At 35.3% G+C, this 21,609-nt stretch overlaps 1 long non-coding RNA gene and 1 pseudogene across 1 annotated transcript; one reads left to right on the top strand and one right to left on the bottom strand.

The window, feature by feature from the left end:
• The first annotated feature begins 14,079 nt into the window (after positions 1-14,079).
• LOC150035896 (uncharacterized) lies at positions 14,080-14,856 on the top strand. The gene is made up of 2 exons (XR_016529753.1): positions 14,080-14,407; positions 14,502-14,856. It is a non-coding gene; the product is annotated as an uncharacterized LOC150035896 (long non-coding RNA).
• A 5,779-nt stretch (positions 14,857-20,635) lies between these two features.
• LOC120077204 (peroxisomal membrane protein 11A pseudogene) lies at positions 20,636-21,393 on the bottom strand (annotated as a pseudogene).
• Between the last annotated feature and the right edge of the window lie 216 nt (positions 21,394-21,609).

Raw genomic sequence — 21,609 nt, 5'->3', positions numbered from 1 at the left:
GAAGTTTGCAGGGACGTCTAGCTTAGATTCAGAGGTTTATTTCTAACCTGGTAAGGCGGTGTCAACCCTTTCAAAGGCTGATGAGAAAGGGAGAGAAATTCGAATGGGATTAGGCCTGCCAGAATGCTTTCGAAAGCATAAAGAGGTACCTGATCGGTCCTCCTGTCTTAGAAGCCTCAATAACGGGCAAGCCATTGATACTGTACATTGCAGTGCAAGAGAGATCACTGGGGCCATTATTGGTATAAGAAAGAGAAAAGGGAAAAGAACACGCTCTCTATTACTTGAGTCGGACCCTGAATGGAGCCGAGATCAATTATTCCCCTAGAGAGAAGACTTGCCTTATGCTTTTCTTCGCCATAGATAAGTTGAGACACTACATGCAAGCCTTCATAGTCCACTTAATTGCAAAAGTCGATCCCATCAAGTACGTCCTGTCCAGGCCAATCATCTCGGGACGTTTAGCCAAGTGGGCAATCATGCTTCAACAGTACGACATTGTTTATATACCGCAAAGGGTAGTTAAAGGGCAGACATTGGCCAACTTCCTGGCAGATCACTCAGTTCCATCGGATTGAGAGTTAAGTGAAGATTTTCTCGATGACGGAGTTCTCTCAAAGAAACCTCAGAGCTATGGGTCATGTTCTTTGACGGTGCGGGGGCAAGTATGGTCCTCATTTCGTCAGAAAAGCACATGCTGCCTTATAGCTTCACACTTGCTGAGTTATACTTGAACAACGTTGTTGAATACTAAGCCTTGATAATTGGTCTCCAAATGTCCTTAGAGATTGGGGTAGCTTGTATAGATATCTTGGTGACTCAAAGTTGATAATCAATCAACTTTTATGCCAGTACGAGGTGAAGTATGATGTCTTGAAACCCTACTTCACTTACGCTTGCTAGCTGATGGAAAAGTTTAAAAGTGTGACGTTGGAGCATGTCCTGAGGATGGAGAACAAGAAAGTGGATGCCTTGGCAAACCTAGCCACTGCCTTAACGGTCCTGGATAATGTGTCCTTTAATATATCACTTTTTCAAAGATGGGTTGTACCTCCGGTCGAGACTGCATGTGGGAAACGAATGCGATATCAGTCTACCTAACCGACGAGGAAGACTGACAGCAACCCATCATAGATTACCTTGAGCATGGAAGGCTTTCGGACAACCCTGTCGTAAAATCGAGGTTTGAAGGAGGGCCGCACATTTCATTTACTATAAAGAGGTTCTATACCGTTGATCCCTTGAAGTACTTTTTCTTTGATGCCTCAGTAAAGAGAAGACAGTAAAGGCTTTGTAGGAAGCACACTCAGGCATATGCGGTGCGCATCAAGCTGGACCAAAGCTACAATGCCAGCTGAAAAGAATGGGTTGCCATTGGCCGAGAATGATCCAGGACTCGATGTATTATGCAAAGAAGTGTGAAGCCTGTCAATAACACGCGAATTTCGTTCATCAATTGCCCGAGCCTCTGCATTCAACCATAGCCTCGTGGCCTTTCGAAGTATGGAGGCTTGATCTGGTCGGCCCTATAACACCTAAGTCGTCAGCAGGGCACTCCTACATCCTCACAGCCACTGACTACTTTTCAAAATGGGCTGAGGCTGTCACTCTAAGGGAAGCTGTCACACCCCGCTCCAGATTACTCTCTTAACCTGGATGGGATGGTGACTGTAGCAGTTACCAACCCTTTTATTGGCACTTATTGCCTATCTAACCTGCTAAATTTTGCTCAAACCTTGAATACGTACATTTCATCAATATACTGAACAAATTAACTCAGAACTTAACACATTTACATTACAGGGTTTTATAGCATTTCATACATGAATATTATAACTTAATGAGCCCCATCTAGGATACTAGTCCCTATCTGATAAACACATGTGTACTAACTAATACAGGTATTCAATTAAGCTTCCTTCAACCTGACTCTTTAAGTGGCAGAGCAGCAACAAAGAAGCCTTTTGAGAACTGACCACTACCTGAAAGGAAAACATTTGAAAAACATGAGCTAGAAGCCTAGTGAGTGACTAACATTTAAATCATAACGTTCATACATAAATTTCATATTAAAACTGAAAGCTTTCACTAAAACATAAACTTGGCAACTATTATTCATGTTATCAGCAACATCACATAGCACTTTTCTTACTTTGCTAGACTATGCCTTAGTCTATTTGTCTAGAGTTGCCCTTTTGCTCACTCATTATCATTATTTACCATATTACTACTTAACTTGGAAGAAACCCTTTTTGTTCACTTCCTACAATCATAACTTGCATCCTTAGTTGAGAGAGAACCTTTACTCAATTCCTCAACATCAATCCATATCTAATATTGAGTGATCTTGACACTACCAATAACAACTTTTCTTTCATTCATGTAATTCTAGTTTAAGTACCGTCATACCTTAGGTACTACTGCTTAGATACCTTCTCCGTGTACTTCAGTATCGAGCTATTCAAATTCTAAGATTGAGCTTCAGTACCTTCTCTGTGTACTTTAGTACTAAGCTATTCAATTTCTAAGACTGAGCTTCAATACCTTCTCTGTTTACTTCAATATTGAGCTATTCATACTCAACTTACATATTCTTATCTCTTAGTGACTTAGTTGCCCAAAACATTCTATACTAACACATCCTCATGGTCATTGAAAAGCATAGCATAAGTATAACATTAATGTGAGATGCGTTGCTTGGTAACTATTTAAGAATAGTTGTCATAAATAGCTTTCAGTAAACATGCATTGCTAAACATTCATAACCATTAGCAATTTACTTAAAATATTTAAAGCATTTAGAGTCACTCACAATATTTGGCAATCCTCTTCATGTATATGCTTACTGGGCGTTGAACACTTAGCCAAATTCTTAGGCCTTAACTTGACTAGGCAGCAACTTCATTACCATGCGTCCATGCCTTGCGTTAGGCGTTCAAGCCTCTTATGCGACCAACCTTTAACCCTTTGCCTATTGCCCATCGCATGGCCCATCGCATAGCAACCTTTGCACCCATTGTTTAGCTCATGCGCCCATCATTCAGCTCATGATTGTTTAGACACATCAACCCATGCCTCATGCGTTTTTCTGGTTGCGCCCATCATTCAGCTCATTCGCCCATCTTGTGGCACATCAACGAATGCCCCATATGTTCGTCTAGTTGCGCCCATTGTTCAGCTCATGCGCCCATCTTGTGGCACATTAACGCATGCTCCATATGTTCGTCTGGTTGCACCCATCGTTCAGCTCATGCGCCCATCTTGTGGCACATCAACGCATGCCTCATGCATTTGTCTGGTTGTGGCCATAAACTCCAACGCAACCTTGGGCCCATCGTTCAGCTCATGCGCTCGTCTTGTGGCACATCAACGCATGCCCCATGCGTTCGTCTGGTTGCGCCCATAAACTCCAACGCAACCTCGCGCTTACGGCTTCAACATGTGTTGCATAGTCCAATGCTTTTCAGTGCATCCTTGCGCCAATTCAACCTCCAACGCATGCGCTCAACATCATCGTCAAGCCCTTAAAGCTGCTTGCTTGTTCAACCCAAGCAGCTGGCTGCTTGCTTGTTCAACCCAAGCAGCTGGCTGCTTGCTCAAGATTTCAGATTTAACTTACAATTTTTAATAACTAATTTTTCAGGCCTTTTCTTAAGAAATTTCCTTCTAAAAAAATTCTCTAAAATGTCTTAGCAAGCTTAACCTAAAATTTCAGCTTATAATTCCTCGTGGTTGAGACGGAATCCCTAGATCATCAAGGCTAGCTCAAACTTACCCGAGAATTCGACCTTCAGCCGGATTCTTCATTTTTCAGCTCGATTCAGCTAGAATCTACTTTCGGCATTTCAACCTCAGTAACTAGACAAACTCAGGGTTTGAATGGCTCTGGAATTACTCCATTTGGTCGAGTAAATTTCTCCAAACCTCTCTTTGAATTCAAGCTTCCCCTTTTAAATTAGTAGCTGCATGTTCTCCTTTTAACATCAAGCTGCCACCTCATCCTTAAGGGATAATATCAAACCTGAGCATGACAACTGGCTTAGCTGATCAATAACTAAGATGATCCTTTCCTCTTAGTTATCGATGCAAGGGTCAGCTCCCAAGCTAACGCTTACAACCACATGGCCGCATACCTCCTCAATGCATCGCCCAATTTGGCTAACGCATAACTCACTTAGAGGCTATTGCATCCCTCCTTTGGTCGCATACTTCTAAGCCAATGCATGTCCTACCCACACATAGCTGTCTTATCATATCAACCATGCGTTAAGCCTTAGTAACGCAAGATGTTTACCATGCATCCACCATGGTTTGTCTCATCGCTGCATAGTTCATCGTTTAGCAAGGTTGCCGCATAGCACCATCACATAGCGTTGTCGCATAGCATCATCACATAGCACTATCGTTTAGCGCTTCACCGTTCCGCACGATCACCTACCACATTTGCTATACGATCGTTCACCCGCCTACACAATCACTTACCTGTCGTGTAGCACCGCTCGCTTTCTTTACGATCGCATACTCCATTGTGTAGCATTGCACTTTAGCTACACGATCGTGTAGTTTATCGTGTAGAACTGCTTATTTACTACACGATCAACCCGCGCATGCATCTCCAGCGCCCGGCGCCTATGTCTGCACAACCTGAGGGTACTGCATGCTTTGCTAACCTCCCAAGACATAGGTTGCCGCATGCCTTATCAACGCATAGTTTATCCTTGCTTTCAACACTTAGCCTCTACAAGCCTTGGTTGCTACACACGCAACCTCATGTGTCCACACTTCTCCATCAACGCATGCCTACATTTTGTTTCCATACTTAGCCAATTTTTACTTTTTATATTATCTAAAACTCATATGACCAAGTATTTCTAATACTTAGAATTTTCTTCCTCCATCTTCCTACTTTCTTTACCTTCTTTCATAATTTTACTTAACATGCTTGTTACTCATCTTTGTAGGAAAAACAGAGTACGGGGTTGATAGAAGCTAAGAAAGAAAACGTGGTGGATTTTATTCGCACTCATATCATTTATTGGTATTGTATTCCCCATCGGATCGTGACGGATAACGGGAGACAATTCTTCAATAGTTTGATAGACATGTTGTGTGAAAAATTCAAATTTAAGCAGTACAAGTCATCCATGTATAATGCCGCCGCAAATGGGTTGGTAGAGGCATTTAACAAGACATTGTGCAACCTGCTGAAGAAAATTGTTTCCAAGTTGAAGAGAGATTGGCAGGAGAAGATCGATAAAGCGTTGTGGGCTTATCACACCACTCATCGTACCCTTACAGGAGTTACCCTGTACTCTCTCGTTTATGGGGTAGAAGTTGTCCTTCGTTTGGAAAGAGAAATTCCATCGCTAAGAATGGCGGTGCAAGAAGGGCTGACTACAGAGGACAATACCAAATTGCGGCTTCAAGAGTTGGAAGCACTGGATGAAAAACGATTAGAAGCTCAATAAGCGTTGGAATGTTACCAGGCAAGAATGTCTAAAGCCTTCGATAAGCATGTAAAGCCTCGGTCCTTTCAAGTCGGTGATCTAGTGCTCGCCATAAGGAGACCAATCATCACGACAAGACATACGGGGAATAAGTTTACACCTAAATGGGATGGGCTCTACATCGTCAAAGAAGTCTACACAAACGGAGCATATAAGATAATTGATCAAGACAGGGCTAAGATTCAGCCCAATCAACGACAAGTTTCTCACGAAGTTTTACGCTTAACAAATGTAAGGAAAAAAAAGATTTGTACGAACTACGTTACGACTTGATCCCTATCATTATAAAGGGTATGTAGGCAACTTAGAGAAATTTAAGTTCGGTCGCGCATAAAAAAAAACATTCCTTTTGAACTACATTATGACTTGATCCCTATCATTATGAAGGGTATGTAGGAAACTTGGAAGAAACTTCATGTCCAGTCCAGTTAAAAAAAAAAAATTTGAACTACGTCATGATTTGATCCCTTTCTTTAAAGGTATGAAGGAAACTTAAAGAAATTTAAGTTTAGTCTATAAGAAAAGGTACCACAACAAGTATGATACTATAAGATTGATGTTGATCATCCCTGTTAAAGAATGACACTCCAGATTGAAGAATTTCATCCCTATTAGGGACAACACAATGGATTGAAGATGTTCATCCCTCGTAAGGGGCTAGCACAGTAAATAAAAGGCATACACTTGGAATGCACTTCGCTTCTTATTTAAATCAAACTTGGATGCTCCTCCATCTTCAAGTTCAAAGGCTTCGTCGATGCTCTTCAATCTTTAAGTTCAAAGGCTTCATCGATGCTCGATGCTTCATCTTCATGCTCAAGTCTGGAGGCTTCGCAATGCCATCCAGATTGAAGATCTTCATGCTCAAAGTTGTGAAATTGAGCTCAATGTGAAGATTCATCTATGCTTCATCAAACTCAAGTGCGGAGGATTCGCCGATGTTTCATCAAACTCAAACGCGGAGGATTTGCTGATGCTTTGTCAAACTCAAACGCAAAGGTCTCGTCGATGCTTCTCCATCTTCAATTCAGAGGATCCATCGATGTTGTTCCATCTTCAAGTTCAAGATTGGCGTGCATGGCCCCACTTCCATCTTCAAGTTCAAGGTCAGTGTGCATGGCTCCGCTCCGTCTTCAAGTTCAAGGTCGGTGTGCATGGCTCCGCTCCATCTTCAAGATCAAGGTCGGTGTGTATGGCTTAACTTCATCTTCAAGTTCATGGTTGGTATGCATGACTCGACTCCATCTTCAATGACTCAGTCTACAAAATCATGATGTAGCTTCGCTTTATCTCCAAAGTTTGGCGTGGTTCGCTTCATCTCCAAAGTTGTGAGGTGGCTTCGCTTTTTCTCCAAACTGATGGCACGACTTCGCTTCATCTCCAAAATCGTGGTGCAGTTTTGTTTCCTCTCCAAAATGTTGGCGCGGCTTCGCTTCATCTCCAAAGTCGTGGTGTGGCTTCATTTCATCTCCAAACTGATGGTGTGGTTTCACTTCATCTCCAAATTGATGACGCGGCTTCACTCAATCTCCAAAGTCGTGGTGCGGTTTCGTTTCCTCTCCAAAATGTTGGTACAACTTCACCCCTTCTCCAAAATGTTGGTGTAGCTTCGCTTCCTCCCCAAAAATGTTGGTGTGGTTCCACCTCATATGCGAGATCAAGTTTGGTTTGCCTGGCTCTACCTCATATACGAGGACAACTCTGGTCCATCCGGCTCCACCTCATATGCGATGACAACTCTGGTCCGTCCGGCTTTGCCTTATATGCGAGATCGACTTTGGCCAACCTGACTTTGATGGCATATTCTTCTCATCTTCAAAGTTTGATGGCATATCCGCCTCATCTTCAATACTCGATGACATATTTGCCTTATCTTCAAATTTTGATCAAGGAGTAACATAATGAAGTAGACCTTTCTAGGATCCTCCCTAGGGTGATCGAATGGGAGAGTTGTAAGTCTTTGCGGGGCCCCTCCCATGACGATCAGGATACATGAGTAGCGCTACAAGGCAGACCTTTTCGAGATCCTCCCTAAGATGATTAAATGGGAGAGTTGTAAGCCTTTGCAAGGCCCATAATGATCAGGATGCACGAACGACGCTACAAGGCGGACCTTTCCGGGATCCTCCCTAAGGTGATCGAATAGGAGAGTTGTAAGCCTTTGCGGGGCTCCTCCCATGACGATCAGAATACACGAGTGGCGTTACAAGGCAGACCTTTCCGAGATCCTCCCTAGGGTGATTGAACGGGAGAGTTGTAAGCTTTTGTGGGGTCCTTTCATGACGATCAGGAAGTACGAACGGTGCTACAAAGCAAACTTTTTCGGGATCCTCCCTAGGGTGATTGAATAGGATAGTTGTAAGCCTTTGCGGGGCCTTCCCATAACGATCAAGATGTACAAACGGTGCTACAAGGAAAACCTTTCCGGGATCCTCCCTAGGATGATGAGAGTTGTAAGTCTTTGCAGGGCCCCTCCCATGATGATCAAGATGCAAGAACGGCGCTACAAGACAGACCTTTCCGGGATCCTCCCTAGGTTGATCGAATGGGAGAGTTGTAAGCCTTTGCGGGGCCCTCCCATGTCAATCAGGATGTCTTTGAACCGGAAGCGAGGAGGTGCACAGCAGGCTCTTATGTCTAGTTTCGAAGCCACGAACGGTGCTACAAGGCAGACCTTTTTGGGATCTCCCTAGGGTGATCGAATGGAAGAGTTGTAAGCCTTTGCAGGGCCCCTCGCATGACGATCAGGATGCATGAACAACGCTATAAGGTAGTCCCCCCCTCTCCCATGACGATCAGGAAGCACGAACAGGGATACAATATATAGACCATGTTAGGGTCATCCTTATGTGCACCAAAGAGTCGGTCACGCAGCCGGACATTTCTACAACAAAAAAATAGAGAAAAAAATTGTTGTTACAAAACAAAGGTTATGAAAGGAGAAACCTACCCTTCAAGATTATTGACGAGTCGGTGAGATTAAAAAAATGGTTGTGCTTCCATGAGTTGCGCTTTAACTCCTACAAAAGAGTAAGGCGGCAAGTTAGTAAACCTATGCAAAAAAATAGTAACGGGGCAAGTTAGTAAAAAAAAAAAGAGGGTGATGATAACTGCATTTAAAAGCAAAAAAGAAAAAAAGAAAAAAATAAGAAAGAAGAAAAAAAGAAAAAAGAGGAAAAAAAGAGGAAGAATTGAAAAAAAAAGTGAAAAAAGAAAGAAATGAAGTTTTTTTCTTTTTTTTTTTTAAAAGGGAAGAAAACGTTGGAAGAAAAAGAGAAAAATGAGAGAAATGAAAAATTAGAAGAAGAGGAGGGGATGAGGATAAATCCAAATCAAATAATGATTTGATTCAAAATATTAGATTTTTTATTAGATTTTCTAATTTAATTCTATCCTAATTTCAAATTAAAAAAAGATTAAATTAAACAAATTCCCTATTTAATTTGATTTTGTTAGATTTTGTCCTCAGATTTATCTTCAACTAAGATTTGGATATATTCCAAATTTTATTCAAAATCAAATTGTAAATAAAATCTCAAATTAAAATTTGGGCATATTTCAAAATTTATCCAAAATCTAAATCATAGACTTTTATCCCCAAGCCAAATTATTAGGATAAAATATTGAATTAAAATTTCAATATTTGGCCACATTCCAAATTCAAGTATCCTGTTGAGTTTTTATCTTCAATCAAAATAAATTGCAGATAAGGAAAAAAATCTCAATTGATCTTTTATTAAAATTTGGGCATATCCTAAATTTTATCTTAAATCCAAATCAAATTGGGATAAAATCTCAAATTAAAATTTGGTCATATTCCAAATTTTATTTCAAATTCAAATTATCTAACCTTGAGTTTTTTTTTCTTCAATCAAATTAATTGTGGATAAGAAAAAATTCTCAATTGATCTTTTATTAAAATTAGGGCATATCCCAAATTGTATCTTAAATCCAAATCAAATTAAATTGGGACAAAACTCAAAAAAAAAAAAAAAAAAAAAACATAAAATTGGCCATATTCCAAATTTGTTTCTTAAAACCAAAATTTTAAGTTTTCATCTCCAAATTAAATTAAATTGAGATGAAACTCGAATTTTTATTTAAATTCAAAATTTCTAAGTTTTATCCCTAAAATCAAATTAAATTGGACAAAGCTCAGCTCAATTTTTTTTAGTAAATTTGGCCAAATTCCAAATGTTATCCCAAATTCAAGTTAAACTTACTAAATTCATAGTTTGACTGACGTATCAATTGAGGTCAAATTCAAGAACAAATATATTTGGATTTTGATTCGAACTTTATATTTTTCGAGATTCATCCACGCATAAATCTCGAAAGGGGCATATGAGAAATTTTGGACCAATCACAAGTTGCCATGTCATTTACTAAATTAATGACGAAATTCCAAATCATTAAATTTGGTCTCAATTAGGAGTTGACATATGTCCCGAATTAAAATTGAAGATAAATTTCGATGACGTCATGTGGTTTTATCATAACCGTTTAATCAGATAAGATTAATTGGGCTCAATTTGATATTATTATTTGGGTCAAAGTACCCAAAAATACGTTGAATTTGACCCAAATGTCAAATCAGGCCTAAATCCAATTAATTGAGTCCAAAGGCCAAACTCATGAACCAACCAAGCCCAAACCCATGGGCTAACAAGGCCCAAGCCCATGAAGCCCATCAGCCCTATAAATAGAGGCACTCTTCTCATTTCAAGGGTAAACATTTTCTACATTCAGAGAGCCAGAGAGAATTAAGCTGCTTCTTCTTCAAGTCAAGCTTCAAGTCAAGCACATTCACCCAACTGAGAAAGAATCAGAGAATCAAGTATTAGAGATCGAACCACATCGCATCATATCAACTTCAACATCAACACCAACTCAAGTTCAACTCCACGAAACAAGTTTCTTTGGAAACCTCGTGCGAACAATTAGATAATTAAAAAATAAAAAAAAGTAAGATTTACAAAAATTAATATAAATGAAATCATTTTTCAATCAAGTTTTGGAGATTTTCAAAAATAGAAAATAAAAAAAAAATATTTACATAAATAGCAAAATTTAATTATAATTGTGATAGACATTGTTATCAATGTCTACCACAGATAAATACTGGTAGAAGTCTATCTACATCTATCAATGATAGAAACGGATACAAGTTTATCACTGATAGACATTGATAGAAGTCTATCAGTATCTATCAGTGATAGAAACTAATAGAAGTCTATCATTGATAGAGGTTGATAAAAGTCTATAAGTGTCTGTTAGTGATATAAATGGATAAAGTCTATCGTTGATAGAAATTGATATAAGTCTATCATTGATAAAGGTTGATAAAAGTCTATCAGTATCTTTCAGTATTTTTTTTTTGTTATTTCTGTAAATAATTTGACATATTTTCCATCTATACAAAATTTGATAGAAATCTATTTGTATCTATCAATGTTTTTTTTTTGCTATTTCTGTAAATAGTTTGACATTTTTCCTGTTTGAGAAAATTTCTATCAAGTTTCATCATACTTTGTATAGAGATAAATACTTGAGGTGTTTAAAAGTTAAACTATTTTAGATTTTTTTTTTTTTAAAAAAAAACAAACTATGTAGAGTTAAAATAGGTTTTAAAATCACTTTTAATGCATTAATTTAATCCATTAATTTAAGAATGACAAGTCTTTCTCGGGTTTTGACTTAAAATTTTTTTTTTTAAAAAAAACAGGGAGGTAAATTTAAATTTAAGTGAATCTATGTAGGTAAGAATTGAGGGATATAATAAATGTTGGGTGAAAATTTAACTTTTAAAAAATAAGAGGGAACCAACCTTTGGAAAATTTTGATTTGTCCCTTATGAACTGCAATCTTGAGTTTTGTGTTTTGGCCCCAAAGGCTACCCATATTTTGGAGGGAGTGATAAGATAGACCAATGTGGGTTTGGTGGACATCTCACACACGCATCGCCGCCGTTCGGTCGGGAAAGGCACGTGTGTGATTATTAATTTTAATAAAAATATTATTATTATTATTATTTTTAAAACCGAAAAAAAAACAAAAGAAAAGTCCTCCTGTTCACGCAAGTCCGATTCGTCCGCGTACGTTCTGAGGCCCTTCAGCAGTTCGAAAAGACGAATTTTTTATTCACTCCATTCGAATGTTCTCTTTTCCTCTCGTAACTCTTCCATTTTTGTTTTCCGAGCAGTGGGTTAGAAAAGGGTGTGTGTTCCGGTCGGTAACGGTGCATTTTCGATCGGTTCCTTTGGCTGTTTTATCCTGGGGACGACGTGGCAATTTTCAAACCTACTTGCACACTTGGACAGAGCCGCGAAACGTCTTAAAGAGAGCGAGCTCCACGACTCAGCCTATAACGAGTTTCTGTTTTGCAGATTTTTGTTTTTTGCTTAACCGCCGTGCCTTGACCGTTTACTGTTCATCGTTCTGAAGGTCGTGTCATTTCTAACAATAGACAATTTTGTAATCTCTTGCAAATGATATATTAAACCACTTTTAAAATTTTTAGACCAAATAGAAACAAGCTTAAAGTCTCGAAACTGAACTTGTAATTTAATAACTGAATATACAATCAAGAATGCTAAATTATAGATTTGGTTCCTATGGTTAAAAGAAAGCTAGAGTTTAATCTTTATGATTTGATATAACATATCTTAAAGAAAATTTTATCAAACTATATGGGTTTTGGGTAGAATATTAAAGAACACCTAATAGATAATATAATGTTAAATTTGTCTTTATTCATTAATTTAAATTTTTGGGACAATCAATAATTTAAGTAAATTTGGTGGAAGATGAAAAAAAAGTAGTAAAAGGACATTTAGATATTTGAAATGTGTAGACCAATCAAATTTTGGAATCTCAAAACGTATGAATGGTCCAAATTATGCCACGTGTACTTTTTCTTTTCTTCCTGATTGGTCAACTAGTTTAATTTCCACAAAATTGTATGCAAATTGGAGTGCAATTTCCATCAACAAGTGGATCATAATGTCAAATCCTTTTAAATTGACAATTATGATATTGAGTCAATTCCACACTCAAATTTCCCAAATTCATTATCCAACCCAACACGTTCCTATTTAATCTCTATTCGATAACCAATTGATTATTTAAATATTTAAATATTTTTTCATGGTTGTTGACGACTCATCTTTTCTAACTTATTTAAACCAAAAGCTTAAGTTAATAGATAAAGATAAATTTAACTATATGTCATCAATGCAGAAGCTTGAATACAAGACCTTCTTGGGTCACCTGTTCTGATACCATCTTAAATCATCGATTGATCCAAAACCTTAAGTTAATAGGTATAGACAAATTTAATTATATATCATCTAATACTCCTCCTTACCTATGGACTTGAAATATGAAGAAGAGTCAAACACGTGTAAATAATATTAATTTGGGAGAAAACAACATTGTAGGGGCTTGAATAAAAATCCAAAAATAAAAATTAATTTTAAAAAATAGTTAACAATACAACTTAACTTCATTTTTAAATACATTTCTAAAAGGTAAATAACAAAATAAAGAAGTCAATAGATGGAAATAGTATTTCTAAGTTAAATAAAAAAAAAAAATGACTATCAAACAAGATTTTAGTTTTTTTTTTTTTTTTTTTTTAAATGTCATTTTGATTTTATTGTCTCATTTTGTTTTAGTCCTTATACTTTTAAATTTTTAAGTTTTAGAGTTAGTCTTTATTGTAAGTCTAGAGTTAAAGGAATGTTTTTTTTTTTGGGAAAAATTAGCCATAAACTACCAATAGATACCATTTTAAAGATTTATTCAAAATAAAAAAATTAATGTCAAAATGAGCATAGTACAGCTGGTATAATCATTATATTATTAACCTCGAGGTCAGATGTTTGATCTTTCATCCCACGTATTTAATCTATTACATTTTCAAGGGAAAAAAAACTAAAATAAAACAAGCTTGAACAATATGGACAACAATGGAAAAAAAAGGGAAAAAAAAACTTTTCAAGAAAATTGTGCCCAACATATGGTGCTTTAATTTAATCTTGGGCTTTTTTTTTTCTCTCTCTTTGGCAAGAGTGTATTAATTTTGGTGCTTAAATTAAGTTTGAAATTCAATTTAAGGTCATATGGTGCTTTAATTTCGGACCTTTTTTTTCCTTTGGCAAGAGAGTATTAATTTTGGTACTTAAATTAAGTTTGAAATTCAATTGAAGGTTAATTTATACAGTGTGTTTTTCTGGTCAACTATTTTGTATTTGTAGGGTTTTTATATATATAAATAAAGTATTTATGGGATTTAATCGTTTCCCTCTCATTTATTCTATTTCGTAGTATTTTTGTATATAAGAAAATGATGAATTTTAAATTTTAAATTTTAAATTGATAACTAATGGGCTTTTCTTGCTTCATCCATTTGAGAACACAAGAAATGGGCCGGGCTAGAAATCTTTAGATCTTTTCACCCTTCAGCCCATTGGTACACAGCCCAATACCCTTATGTTTGTCTATCAAATTCAAATGGGGTTTCGACTAATGTTTGTGACTATTTATAATTTAGGTCTTGTCCTATACACATATATATATAAATTACGATTTTCTCTCTTCCATACAAGTCTTCACATCCATCAATGTTTCTTTTTTTTTTTAAAAAAAATCATTGACTCCTCCACTTCCCATTTCTTCCTCCTTCCTCTCTTTTCTCCTTCCTCCTCCATCTTTTTTCTCCTTCCCACGATTTTACACTCCTCTGCTGCCGCTATTTTTCTGTTGGATTTGGTCGACTGCCACTGTCGTCGTTCACCAATCCGCCATTCGCTGCCACCATTCGGTCGAATGCCACCGCCACCATTCGCTTGTTGGATTGATCGTCAAATTTCACACACCATCTACCGCCAGTCGCCGAGGTAAGCTGCTAGTCATCTTTTCGTTGATTCTCTCTCCCATTCATGGTTTGCTCCTTTGTTTGTGTCACACAATAAGATCCAGTCGCCTATACAGATCCGTGGGACCCATGGTTGAAGAAAAATAAGAGATGAAGATGGGGGCTTATGTGTTATAAACCCCAATATGAAGATGGAGAGATGAAGAAGACTTTGTTCATGTTGCCTATACAGATCCGTCGCACCAAGACCGAGGAGAAATTCTTTTAAACCCTAAATATATATGTTATAAACCCCCAAAAGAATAATCATTCATTTATTTGACATATGTGAATTATTTACTGTAGTATATACCGTTGTTTATTTAATATATACTGTGATTTAGGTTGAATATTAAGTCAATATGTGATTTATATACTGTGGGATAACTGATAAAGAAATTCGATTAAACAATATATACTCTTAATTTTGTATATTGTAATATCTACTAATCTTAATTTTGTATATGTTCCATGGTAAATTGACAATGTTTCAATGTATATTGACAATATTTCAAGGTATTTGTAAGAATATAAAAATTAATTGATAGTTTTTATTTAAATTTTATATATTGTGATATATACAAATCTTGATGTGTTGGGATTTCTGATTACTTAAATGAATATATATACTGTAAATGAAATTTATGATATATACTGCGATCTATGTCGAACATTAAGCCAATATTATTTATATATCATGGTATATTTTATATATTAGATTATACGGTGATTTATGTCAAGTATTGAATTAATCTCTAACTTATATACTGTGGTATATTTCATATATTGATTAGAATATTTTCAAACGCCTAACAAAAATGTTCTGAGGTATATTTTAAATAACCATGAATTCACAAAAAAAAAAAAAAAAAAAAAAGAAAAGAAAAGAAAAGAAAAATAATACGTGAAGCCAACAAAACATAGAAAATAATTTTTCATTAAATGTATTCTCTCTCCAATTAAATTAAATAAAAGGGAAAAGTCTCAATAAATAAATGCATTTTCTCTCTCCATTTGAAAATATGAAAAAAAATCTTATTAAATATATCTTCTATCTTCATAATAAATGCAGTTTTCTCTCCATCATTAAGAAAATTTCGAAAATAGGTAAATATATACAAAAATTGAGAATAAAAATAATAAAAAAGGGTAAACTTGTCCAAAAATAATATTAAAAATCTTTATTGAAAAAAATTTAAATTTTAAAATATTTTTGAAATATGTGGCCTAAAGAGGATGTTTTATGTAAAAATCCCAATTCAAATAAGCCTCATCAAAAGATCGAAGTCCAATGATCGGTCAAAACCTAATTTAAGCTCGATCCAAACTCGACCTAAAGTTAAAGTTTGATCAATCTGGTCTAGTCTAATACATTAATTCACTAGATTAGATATGAATCCCTCTTTTGAAAATCGGGTTGACCTATAGACTAGCTTATTTTGGTTATATCTAGATCACCTACTCGAGCTGGCCCAATTAACTTATCAATTAGCCAACTCAAATATATGTGCATGCATAGTTCTACATATATTAAAAAAAAATGAAAATTTTAATACTATTTCTAAATATATTTGTATAATTTAGGTATATAATTGTTTAGTTAACATAAAATTTTTAAAGGTGCTAAAAGCTAACATTTTTTTAAAAGAAAATTAAATCTAGAATATCAATAATTATAAAAAAGATAATAGAAAAAAGTGAATACAAATAAATAAAATAAAAATAGAAATTTATTAAGTTTTTAATAACATTTAATTAAGAATTTTTTTTTTTAAAAAAATATATTTTAAAATAATAAGTAATATTCAATGAATTAATCCCATGAGTCGATCTAAGTTTGACCTAAGCTCATAACTAAAGCAAGCATGGGATTGAGGAGGGAAACTTAGAAAAATTAAGTCGGGAGATGGAGCCATCTTCATCACATTTTGGTCATAAATCATAGAATTTAACAAACGACTATTTTTCTAATTGAGGATCCTGTCACTACTACAAAACTGAGTTTTAATGTTGGTTTAAAACTGACATTATAGGATTATAATGTCGGTTGACACGACATTAAAGATCATGTTATAAAAGATCTTTAATGTTGATTTTAAACCGACATTATAAATGACAAAAATTTCAATGCCAGTTATCTTCAATGTCAGTTTTTAACCGATTTTCAACCGACATAGAGCATTTTCTTCAATGTTGGTTTTCACCTACTTTTTATCAGTAATTGTCCGATATTAAATGTCTGTCATTGTTTTGTCATTAAAAATATATATATATATATATATATATATATATATATTGCTTGCACACGTGCTATACATGCACAAAATAAAATCTTAATTGCTTGTATGTATACAACTTAACTTTCAATAAATAAAAATAAACTATACAACTTAACTTTCAATAAATAAAAATAAATTAATTCACAACAAAGAAAATGATAAATTGTTTAACTAAGTAAACTATCCACAAGTTACATTGATACTGATACATAAAGCTTGAAAGTTTAAAGTTTGAGAGAGGGTTGCCTACTTTGGAGGGTTCGAATTAGTCCAAACCTACAACCAACAACCTTTCACAAAGTCATAGATTTTTCATCGATCAAAACTATAGTTTGACATCTAAACAAGAAAAAAAAAGAGAGAATAAATGTCTCCATTTGAGATCTAAAGAAGAAGAAGAAAAAAAACCATAAAGCTGAAATACATAATGTGTTGGATCTAGAGTTCCCCAAGAAAAAGCATAAAGAGGCTACGATACCAAATCTTTACTCCTTTATTGCACTTGCAAAACAAGAAAGCCCAATAGTTGAATAAATGGAAGAAAACCCATATAGACCCAATTTCTAAGCCCTAAAAAAATCAAAGGTAACCTTACTTGGATGGGTCATACAAAGGTTGAAATTGTATATCTTTCTACCTTGAGAATTAATGGCCGTATAGATGAAGATTGGAACTAAGTCTGGCACTCAAGAGAGAAATTAATCATTCGTTCATGTCCATCAAAGTATGAGACTTGATACATACATTAGTTCCGCTTAATGGCTCAGTCAGTGCAACAGATATTGGCTCAACGACTCAGATGGGATCGACTCGACCCGTCTTCTTGGCTCAGTCGGTTGGATCTGGCTTCCTTTGACTCATTCGTCTATTTAAGCATATATGGAATGGATGAACGAACATTTAGATCGACGGATCTGATAAAGCTTGTTTGGCTCGTTGAGTAGGGGTCTGGGTTTGGGTCGCCGATGAACAACATGGGCACTTAGATCTGGGTCATTGGATCCACGAGTAGGAATTTGGTGGGCTGGCCCGACGTTGGTGAGGAACGAATGTAATCTAGGTGAGGCACGAAAACAGAGGCACGAAAACAGCGAATGGATGGAAAATAGTGACAGAAATGAAGGCACTGATCTGGGCGAGGCATGGATAAGTAGGGGCCAACAGACGAAAATCAGACAGAGGCTAGGTTGACTACACGAATAGATGTCGGTGATGATACCCTAGTTGGGCTCTGAAACAATGTCAATAATATATTTCTCCAAGATGTATTTTACGGAAAAGGTATGGGGTATAGATACAGTGTCAGTGGACTAAAAATAGACCCCAAAAACACTCAATCAATCCTAAAAACTCTCTAACTACATAGACTAAGTACATACATTAATAAAGTCCATGATCTTTCGCCTTAGATGACAACAAACCAACATCTTAATCATATTTGTAGGTACAAAAGCTAGTTTTTATTTTGGCTTAAACTTCTACAAGTTCTTACCTAAGTAAATGCAAAATTTTTTTCATAATTAGATAGATTCACAATTTACGAATATAAGTCGATTAGGATCCTATCATACTTTTTCACGCATGTAGAGGATCGAAATGGGGTGATTCCTAACATCTGAAAACCAAAGATAAAATAGCAAACAAATCAAAAGATGTTCTAAAGATCTGAAAAGATCAAAACAAGAAGAAAGAACACAAACAAAAACTGAAAATTAAGATATTATCTGATGAAATGCTCGGTACCAATTAGGATTTTTAGAGCCTCAATAATAGCATCCTTCAAAATCGAAATGAAAGGCTTCTGCAATAATCCAAATATAATCACTGATTATAACTAGATCATACATATATAATTTACATGAACAACTATTACAATTTAATAGAAAAAGAAAACAAAGAAAGTGAAAGAGAACATATCACAATATATATTTTTGCCTTCAATTTTGAATAAAAAAGCTTAATATTATTAGTTTTAAGAAACTCCAATTCTCCTCTAGACAGGGTTCAAGACACAAAATATCTAATTAAAAAAATTCAATCAAAATCAGAATCAAATCAAGAGAGAAAAGAACAATAATCCAAATCTAAATTTCTTATAAACCAATTGAAGAAAAATTATTGTACTCACAATAGAAGTAGTTTTCACGTCCATGAACCAACCATTTTGTTAAGTATAAGCGAGTTGTACTTAAGAAGACAGTCTCACCTATTTCAATATATTCAAGTTTAACATCCATGCCTCCATCATACTTAACATACTTAACATCAGCAAAATCCATTTAATTATGACCCTTAAACAAAAGAAAAGTAAAAAGGTAAAGAGATTTAGCTGGCATAGATGAAAAAGCTTTATTTCAACATTACACGATGGAAGACTATCTAATATGTATAAGTATAATTAGGAAACATACAAGTGTCAGAAACGTTTTCAAAGTTTATAAAATACAAGTAGCCAAAAGAAAATATAACCAACTGTTCTAAATTGAATTGGTTTAACATACAAGTATAAGAACGCTCCTAATGAATTCTTTCCCCTCTCCTCTAGTTCTTATCTTTGAAAAACTGTAATAATTAAAATCAAATAACCAAAATCAAATAGATAAAATGTCATTAACATAATAAAAAACAAAGTTAAAATCTTTAGACTTCCCAGAGAAATAATATGAGAAATAATTAATAATGGAATACTGATTAATTAGTGAATTGATGTGAAAATGGAAGGAGGAGTTGGAGTGTTAATTAACACTCAACCTCAGTGTCGAAATTCAGTCCGAATTACTAAAAATACGATAAAGCCGCAACATGAAATCTGAAGCCACAACATAAAATCTAATAACATGAAATAAAACTACAATAAAATAGACATGTTTGGAAGTGATTCTTAGAAAGACAACAAAAGAATCTAAAAAATTACATCACAAATGTTTAAAAGTGATTTTGAAATGGTCAAAATAATTTTTGTTGTGTTCAAAATCATCCCCGAATATGTTTTTAATATTTCAAATCAATTTAACATTTGATTTTACATTTTTGAATGAGCTTTTCAAACAATTAAAATTGATTTTGAATCACAAAAAGCATATCTTGAAGTGATTCTGAAAACAACAAAGTGATTTAAGTCATTTTAAAATACTCCCAAACATGTCTTTAAAGAAGCATATAAAGCTAAGTTCAGTTCATTAAATTCACAACCCATTCATTAAAACAAACTAAAAGAAAAAGGAAATATCTGCTTTCAAGCAACTTGGTGTTTGTGACAGTGTGTATACAAATGATTGAAGAGCTAAAAAGCTCAACAGAATATCTCGTTTAAGAAGTTGTAAATAAACAAATTGAGAGCAGGGAATACCCAATCCCATTAAATGCTCAAATTTCAGCAAAATTAAAAAATTGAAAAGAAAAAAAAAATTACGTAATGTAAAGTGAAAGAAACCATATTGAAGAGGTAGAAAAATACCAAAAATTCATGGATGCCAATAATGCTGGTTAATGTTAAGATACCTCAATGGCAAGACACTTTCTATCAATCTAATCAAAACCATATGCATTGGGTTAAATTATAAAATTTATTGAGTTTAAATTGGATCAAGATAAATATAACATCTTGAAGTTGATTTAGACTTGAAACAAATCTAACCCATCATTTAACTAGAATAATTGATTCAAGGGAATTGACAAATGAAACCATTGAAGTGAGTTCCAACTTTTAATCTAAACATGAACACTCTGGTAAGTGCTATAAATCAGAATACTTTTGAACACGGAAGCAACATAATCTCCTTAGAGAGCATACACTGGATAAAAGTGGCAGCTACCACCATAATCAATTGAAGAAAGCAGGAACCTATGGTCAAGGACTATTGTAATGGTAATGGTTGTGGAAACCAATGAACTGAACTCTAACAAGCTTCAAGCTAAAAATGGGAGAAGACTAACAATAATCATTGTTGTACATTGATAGTTTAGGATCAAATTCCTGTGTTGTGCTTATTATTCTTGAGATATATAGTGTATAGCTTTGTGCTATGAATGTTTTCAAATGAACAGAAAATTTAGCCTAGTAAAATTGAAAGCTATTTTTAGCATGATATCCAATTCTTATGAGTGCTAATCAACACCGAGCGAAGACCAATACAAGAAATTAGAAGAGGACCTAAAAACTGGCCGCTTCCATGATGAATGTTCGCCACCGCCATGAATCCATAGACAAAATCTTGAATAATTAAAAGCTTCTCCATCAACATTTTCGCACGCAACTTCTTCATCTTCTCGTCCTCTTCCAGATTCCCATTCCCTCGATGAATGCAATCTCAATACTCGCTTACAAACACGCCTTGTCTTCAAGAAGACAATTCAAATCCCTAAATTTCAACGAAATACTCCCAACATACCTGATCAATCCCGCCCACACACTGATCTTTTGCAAACGACTCGAGAGATATTTGTCAATCAAACTAGATTTAGCTAACCAAATGAACTGTTCGACGAAGTAATAAAACCCTTCTCTGCCGTATCCAAGGAGGGCGAGTAGAAATTCTTAGGTAGATTCGAAATGTGAATTTCTTGAGGCATTGAGGTCCTGTATGAACTTGTCGAGAACGGAGGCCAGATCAACACTAGACCCGAATGATTGATAATAAACAGAGGTTGGATCGAAGAATAGAGGCCAAATCTGTACACAGAGGTCAGATCAATGAACACAATCAACAAGCGGAGGCTGGATCTACACGACGAACGGACCTGCACGGTGAACAAACTTGTACCCACGATCGACGATTGATGGACCACGATAGATTCTTCACCACAATTGAATGGCAAGGCTTTGGAGGAGAAAAGTAAGAAAGAAGATGGTTTAGAGGATTTGGAGGAGAGAAATGAGAAAGAAGAGGGAAGAAAATTATTAAAG

The sequence above is a fragment of the Benincasa hispida genome, chromosome 5, assembly GCF_027475165.1.
Source record: "Benincasa hispida cultivar pf3 chromosome 5, pf3_genome.v1.1, whole genome shotgun sequence".
NCBI classification, from domain to species: domain Eukaryota; kingdom Viridiplantae; phylum Streptophyta; class Magnoliopsida; order Cucurbitales; family Cucurbitaceae; genus Benincasa; species Benincasa hispida.
The sequence above is the reverse complement of the archived record's forward strand: the minus strand, read 5'-3'. Positions and strand labels throughout refer to the sequence as shown.